General features: G+C 40.8%; 1 protein-coding gene across 1 annotated transcript in view; it reads left to right on the top strand.

Moving 5' to 3' along the window:
* The first annotated feature begins 260 nt into the window (after positions 1-260).
* The window catches only part of OSBPL8 (oxysterol binding protein like 8), a 165505-nt gene continuing 157866 nt past the window's right edge, over positions 261-7899 (top strand). The window contains exon 1 of the mRNA XM_019653200.1: positions 261-619. The gene's annotated coding sequence lies outside the window, so the exon portion shown is untranslated. The remainder of the gene's footprint in view (positions 620-7899) is intronic.

The raw sequence follows: 7899 nt of genomic DNA, 5'->3' as shown, positions 1-7899 counted from the left end.
TCGCATCCCGCGGCCGCCCTTGGGTGTGTGCAGGCGGCTGGGCGGCGATAAGACTGGCAGGGCAAGGTGTTGCCAATTGCGCGGGCGCGGTAGCCGCTTGCCCTGCAGGCCTCACAGCTGACGCCTCCGTGAGCCGTCACGTGACGGGGAGGGGTGTGGCCGGGCCCGCGAGCTGGTGGGCGGGGCCGGGGGGGTGCTCGAATGCGAAGGATCTTGGAGGCTCTAGGTACTCAGAGAGGCAGCGACGCGGCGGATGACAACATTAGGCCGCGACGCGCTCCGAGCCGGGCGGTAGTGGCAGCGGCAGCCCGAGCGGCTGCAGCGTTAGCTTTCGCCGCGGCAGCCACCGCCACCACCACCACCACCACCGGTACCCCGCGGACTGAGGGAAGGTGGGGGCCCGCCCTGGCCGGTGGACCGTGAAGCCGGAGTTCCCGCCCCTCTCGCGGTTCGAGCCGGCAGCGCCTCCGTGGCGGCGAGACAGCGCCCTCGGGCTGTGCTCGCTCCCCAGCTGCCGCTGGCGACAGTAGCGGAGAGAAGTTAGGGTCGGACCGAACGCGTGCAGGGACCCAGAGGAACCGGCCCCCCTGCGCCCCGCCTCTCCGGGGGCTCCCCACCAGTGAGTGTCGCGCGGGTCCCTGAGTTGGGGGCGGAGGGTTCGCACCCCTTGGGGCGACTGCACCTCCATATCGCCACGCTCTGAGCTCGGGCGGGGACTCCGGGCACCCCGCGCTGGGGAGTTCTTCGGGCTCCTTTGTCCCCTTTTGGAATGGGGGATTTCAAAGGCTGGCGTGGGTGGGGTGTTTTGGGGCCCGCGGTAGGTGCGTCTGCACCCTTCCAAAGCCGCGGCAGGGTCGGGGGGCTGTAATAGCGTTTTGGCCGCGTGAATGTGTGCCTCCTTCCGAAGTTCGGGCGGAAGGCGGGGTCTCGCCGGAAGCCCCAGCGCCCGGGAGAGCTGGTGCTGTCACTTGGTGCGGTTTCGGCGAGGCTCCGGTTTTCCTGTGACAGCTCGGAGGCTGTGCAGCGCACCGCAGAACGCACCCGCCCTTGCAGAGCCGAATGACATGGTGGTGTTCCTCTAAACCTCAGTTCCTGTGGCCTTGTAGCGTAGAAGAGACGAGAAGCCTTTGCTCTACTTTTCAATATAATGTGTTTCAAAGCCCTTTTTTCAAAAGCGTGGAATCAGGTTCCCAATGAGCTTCACATGGAGCGTGCTTTTGGTTCATTGAACCACCCACTTAAGACCTGCGAAGCAACTGTATATGCAGATTTCCCATTCATAAAAGTCATTTTAACACTCTTCTTTACGAGAGACATCTGCACTGGAGAACATGCCTAATTTCATTTTATCTAAATGCTATCTGAAATAATCTGTAACTTGGGCTCCTACTTAAACAGATGGGTAAACTTACCTAACTGATGATTAAGCATATCTGCTTTAAATACATAATTTAATGGAGTTTTTGCTTTTCTGATGCTGGAAGAATTTAAATGATGCCTGCGTAGTGTATGATAGAGTTATTAGTTTTTATTAACTTCTCCTGAAACTTAGCCTCAAATTAGTACCACTTGAGATCTTTTCAAATAATCACTTAAAACTGTTTTTTTGACTCCTGAGGATTCCAAGGAGAGCAAGGATTGTGGAGGAACATACATGAGTTGCTTGTTAGGGTTTCTCCATCTCATCAGGGGTCATCTAAACTTATGTTGAAAGACTATGGTCAGTTTCTGTGCTTGCTAGAACCTGTTTTGCATTGACATTACTAAGGTTGGGGAAGGAAAAGTAAGGGCATGCAAATTGTCCACTGTTGAAAGTACAACTAATTTCAAATATTTGTTACTTCTTTTTTTATAGCAACTCTGTATGGTATGACTACAATACGCCTGTTGAAAGTGCTGGGAAAGGGAATAGGTGAAACGTAAGAACTACCTTTTAGGTCTTTAATTATGGAGATTAAGTCCTTGCGGTCAAATTCCATGTGAACTGTTTGAGTCGCAGTACATTGTATACAGGTGTTTAGAAATGCCTGTTTAATTAAAAGTGATTATGGTTTATTTCTTTTTCACTGTATCATAATATTTATTGTATCTGTGACCTGTGAAAGATGCTGCTATATTTATTTCAATTAGAATGTTACTACATTTTAGAGGCAATCAAATATGTTTCTTACTACACATTTATGGCTCTTATAAATTTGACAATGTCTCATTTTTTGGTTCATTTCGGATTGAAAAACCTTAAAGTATACTTTGGGGAGAAATATACACTTCTGTGTAATGCAGTTATGTTTTAGTTTGAGTTAAGAAAAAAGTGATAAAATTATGAATTAACAAAATCTGCTTACAAAAGGATCTTTTTTTTAAAGGACAAACTGCAGAATTTCTTTAATGAATGCTCTTAGTAGATTTAAACTTGGTTTGGTTTGTAAATAACCTTCAAGAGCGGGTTACTTGTGTTAAAGCATAAACAACAAAATGAAGAATTGATACTTAGATGTACTCTTCTAATATTAATTTGGAAAATCTTATCCTGATAGCAGTACCACAAGTATTCTATTTTAATATTTTTATTATAATATCCAAAGCTGAACACATTTATAGCAATGATCTTGGAGCACTGGGGGGTTCAAAAGTAGAAGATATAGAGCCTACCTTCTTTTTATGAATATGTGCCACAAATAACACATAAATACAAATTAAATTTAAAAGCCTCTGAGTACTTCATTCATGAAGGTGGGTGGGTACAGGAGATTGATGGAGGTGCTTCATTGTACCATTTGTGGCTGAAGTATAGTTTCCTTGTGGATGAGTTGTCTGGACTAACGTGTGAAGATTTCATGTTAGTGTGTGGGAAACCACTGAGAGATTTTAGATATCTCTTTCCACCTTGGTCCCCACCCTCTCATACGTATATCTTCAGAAAGGTATGAAATTGAAGATCTTATCTGGAAGACATGATAGAAGCGATTTTTTCCTCTATAAAAATGTTATCAAGTTTGTAGGCTTTCTTCAAAGATCTTGTAGGGAAGGAATACTTGTCCTGGAACACTACACTTTTTTTTTTTTTTTTACCTTTGCTAAAGTTGCAAACAAGGTAATCTCTCTATGATAGCAACGACCTTGTCTGTTTTGCTCACCATTGACCCTTCAAATGCTTAATAATTATTGAATGAAAAAAATGTAGTTCCTGCTATATGACTGGAAAACAAGGAGGAGTATGTGATAATGTAGTGCAAATTAGATACAAGCAGTGAGGTGATAAACGAGGATGTTGGCTTGGGAGGCAAAGAGCAGGTCATTTAATCTAGGAAAGTTTCTTGGAGGAGGTGATTCTTGAGTTAGGTCCTGCTGAAAGCTGTGTATCTGAAGATAAACAGGTTTTCTAAGGGGGTAGACAGCATGTACCAAAGCATTTAAATCAGACTGGATAATTATATCAGATAAACACAGTGAGTCTTTTTTGGTAACATGAAGAATTTTTATTTGCCTCTCCCAGATAAGAAGATGTACGTACCTTATAAGAGGTAAGATTTAGAATACTTGAGTTTGGGACGTGACAGTGGTACAGTGTGAAAGCAAGAGCGTTGAACCGGTGGTGAGATCATTTGAACTGGATTTCTGATTGCATCTTATACAAGTAAGCATCCTTGCGCAAATCACTGGGCCTTAGTTTTCTCATTTGTAAAAGGAGGATAATACCCCATATGGTTGTTGGAAAATGAAATTACATAATGTATATGAAAGTGCCTACCTCAGTATTTCACACATAGGAGAAATCAACAAACATTAAATTATTTAAAACATTTCTTTGTCTTTAGATCTTTAAAAAATATTTTTGTATATTTATAATGAACTTTAATATCTACTTGAACTTTGAGATAACCCATGGTATTACCTTTAAACTTATCAGTATCAAAATTTTAGATGCTTAGTTTTCTTTCAATCAAGCATAACGTTTTTTTATAGAAATGAGGCTTAATTGTGTTAGTTCCACAAGGAATGGTGGAGGCCTCAAGTTTTTAAAGCTTTAAGTAAGGGATATGTGTGGCTGAAAATCTGAGCCTTTAGGTTTTTCTCCTGTACTGAATTTGTTTTTGAAGAAATTGCTCTTACTTATCATGCCATGTATCTATTCATTGTTGTGAAGAAAAGGGATTTTCTTGCTATTAAGGAAAAAAATTTGCAAAATATCCTTTGCTTAATAGTGATCTGAGTGATTATAAACCATGAAGGATCTTTCTACCTGCTGTGCTTTATTTTAGAACTCAGTATTTTTTGAGCATGCTAATACACTTCTGCATCATTTCTTACTAAGCTTTTTGTTCCAGTAGCTCTTTGTTCTTTTGTGACGATAGAATTTCATTATACGTTGTGAAGTCTTTGTAGTGTTTATAATTCGTGGAGCACTCTGTCCTTTGTATAATATTTGGAAGGGAATTCTAATAAAAAGACTAAAAAGTGTCTTAAGTTTTCAAATGAATGATAAAGAAGCCACTTACCCACCATCTTCCTTATTCATGAAGGACTGGAAAAAAAAAAAAGAAGAAATGGTTTTAGAGCTTGAAAACTCTTTTCAGAAAGAGAGGAGAAACTTTTTGGTTTAGGGTTGTTAAAAGCTTGATAAATTTAGAGGGAGATTGTTATAGCTCCCAAAGGTGTTGTAGGAGTGGTTGGCTGTAATAGTAATCAATAGCTAATATGCATGCTGCTAACTATGTGCTGCTTTAAAAATACTTGACGTATGTTTTATTTATTCCTCACAGTGACCCCAAATCAGACTATTTTCTTGTCCTGTTTTAAACCTCAGGCACTGAGAGATTAAGTAGTAGTTAGTGGAGCCTACCAAAGGATTTGAATTTGAAATTTAACTTGACCTTTGGTTTCAGAGCCTCTCCTTTTAACCACTGAAGTACAAGTTCTGACAATTAAGTTCATGAACTTGTTGTAACAATGCTCCTAACCTTTTTTTGATATCAGAGGGATTCCTCATTATGAATTTGTACCAACTGGATAAACAGTTAACCAAGTTTACTATTTGGAAGTGAGGAAAAGGCTGCGCAGAAAAGTTAGACAACCTGAACTTTTCACCAACAATTCATGGCTCTTGCATCACGACAATGCACCAGCTCACACGGCACTGTCTGTGAAGGAGTTTTTAGCCAGTAAACAAATAACTATTGGAACACCCTCCCTATTCACCTGACCTGTCCCCCAATGGCTTCTTCCTTTACCTGAAGATGAAGGAAATATTGAAAAGAAGACATTTTGATAACATTCAGGACATCAGGTGTAATACAACGACAGTTCTCATGGCCATTCCAGAAAAAGTTCCAAAATTGCTTTGAAGGTGACCGTAGTGATATTCAGCAATGAGGTATGTAGCACTTTTTCTAGGATGAGTTCGCTAACTTAACTGTCTGAACTGGTATACTGCCTTGTATAGTTTATTTGCAGTTGCCCCATATGACAAGTCTTGATCTTCATGATCATTGTGAGTCTGTTTTGACTGTATGATTTGATGAAAAGTACACTTAGTAATAAGGTGGTGTGTAGACTCAATTTTTTTCATTTCATGTGTAGTTTACTGACATCTTATTTTTTTTAAATCTTAAAAAATACTTGCAGTAAGGCAAGTTATTTATTGTTCATTCAGTTGCCATTTTTCCACTAGGAAAATCCAGACTACTGGAAATATAAGAACATGGTAGATACAGTATTTTAAGGTGACTTGTTATAATTTCTTAAATTCATACTTAAAAATTTTTTTATGAATAAGACTGATGTATAGAATCGGTGTGGATGGTTTTTATGTAGTTTATTTGAGGGGCACAATCTATGTAATTGAAATTTATCTTTTTTTTTTTCATGACCGATCTAAGTTATTTCGTCTCCTGCTGAAATTTCCACCATTAAAGTAACCTGTTTTTTGGCTGCCAAATGCCACATGTTAACAGGAGTAGTTTATCAGATTACATAGTTTCTTACAAAGAAGGCTCAGGCCCCTGTGGAAATTACAAAATCTGTGTAGATATGTTTTGGTGGGATGGGAGTATGGTAGCTCTGGAGAAAGAGCAGTCCGGTCTACATAACATTATTACTGGATAAGAGTAATGAAGGGGGGGATGGGTGCCTTGGACATGAGTGCACAGGTACCTCATTCAAGTGGAGAGGAGGGTGAGGGACTTCTGAAGACTAGCTTTGCTTACTGTATAATTTTGCCTTTTGTTTTGACTAAAATACTAATACTGATAACATATAACATCAGCAATCCAAAAGTAAAGAAAAACAGTGCTGTGCATCATAGTGGGAAGTTTGTAATAGTTTCTCGGCTCTTTTGTAAGATGTGGATGCTTTATAAATATTCATTGATGATCATGGAAGGAATCTCTTACTACGGGGGACCATGCAATAGAGGCTGTGAGGGCGGCTGTGGCAGATGCAGCTTACTGCCCACCAAAGTTTGTGTTCCCTCTTGTTGTAGTCTAGTTAACACTGGGAAGTGGCTGTGAAGCCAGGAACACAGTTCTCAGTCATTCTCTCCTCTACCCCCATCTTCCCTCCCTGTATTGAGGTGGGGCCATATAACTGGTTTGCACCAGTGGAATGTGAATGGAAATGATATGTTGTAACTTCTGGGTTGAGGTGGCTGAAAAGCAGGTGTTCTTCCTTCATCATGTCTTTTCCCATCCACAGGCCAGAGGCTGGGGCTCTTACTGGGTGTTAGAGCCATAAGATTGGAAGGATAGAGAATAGAGTCCCTAAATAACCATGTGCGCCAAACAGGAGCACCCATACCAGACTATAATTTTAATAAGAAATTATGGAAAGTTACTAAAAATTTGGGGTTTATTTGTTAGGCAGCTAGTGTTGCTTTAACTATTAAGCATGGGCTGCTTCGGGGAGGTTGTTGAGATCCTAATATCTATACCAAGAGGAGCTGAGGTGGGGCCAAGTTTGGAGATGCACTAGATACTGTTCCAATTACACATCAGCATATGCCATTATGACTCTGTGAGGACCAATGGCCAAATGTCAGAGGCCACTGAGTACCCAGAGGGCAGTCCATGTCAGCATTCAGACCAATTTTCTCTATGCCAGATACCCTCGTAAGAATGAGGAACAGAGAGAAACTACACATTTTTTTCTATAAAAGTCTGAAGAGTGTCCTTAAAGCTGGGTTTCTCAGCTTGGCACTATTAACATTTTGGGCTAGGTAATTGTGAGTGGCGGGCCTGTGCGTTGTAGAATGTACAGCAGCACCCCCATCTTCTACCCATTAGATGCTAGTAGCACCTCCCTGAGTTACACAACCAAAAATGCCTCCAGACATTGCCAGTGTTCTGGGGGAACAAAATCACTCCTGGTAGAGAACCACTGCCTTAAAAACTGAGTTAGCCTGAAATAAATGATTTTAAACTGAAAGAAACTTTAATTAAAGGACTTTTTCTCCTCATAGAAGATGGGTGGAGTTCATAAAGGAAGTTTGTTTATGAATATGCAACAAAGAAAGCTATGTTGTTTTTATGAAACACATTAGTTTCTATTTAATATTGATCCACAGTTCTACTAATTTATCAACTCAGACATCAGAATTTTCCATTTTTTCTTTTCCTTCTGAACTGCTAGCTATACTTGTTGCCTAGATAAACATATCCCTCTCTACCTCTCCCCACCCAAATAATCCCAGCTGTCATGCCCATAGATTCTTTCTAAATGATGAAAACCAATAAATAGTTTTGATGTTATGAATATGTAAATGTTATTTAATGCTGGGCCAGGTAGTATGCTCAGATTATGATTTCTACAGATAATATTAAACGTCACGCTCCAGTGGATTCTATTTATTTTATCAATTGCTCAAAATCTAGCCATTGAGTTAAAATTTGAACATGACTTCCT

This window comes from Hipposideros armiger, unplaced genomic scaffold (genome assembly GCF_001890085.2).
Source record: "Hipposideros armiger isolate ML-2016 unplaced genomic scaffold, ASM189008v1 scaffold_199, whole genome shotgun sequence".
Classification (NCBI taxonomy): Eukaryota; Metazoa; Chordata; class Mammalia; order Chiroptera; family Hipposideridae; genus Hipposideros; species Hipposideros armiger.
This window is presented reverse-complemented; position numbering and strand designations above follow the sequence as displayed.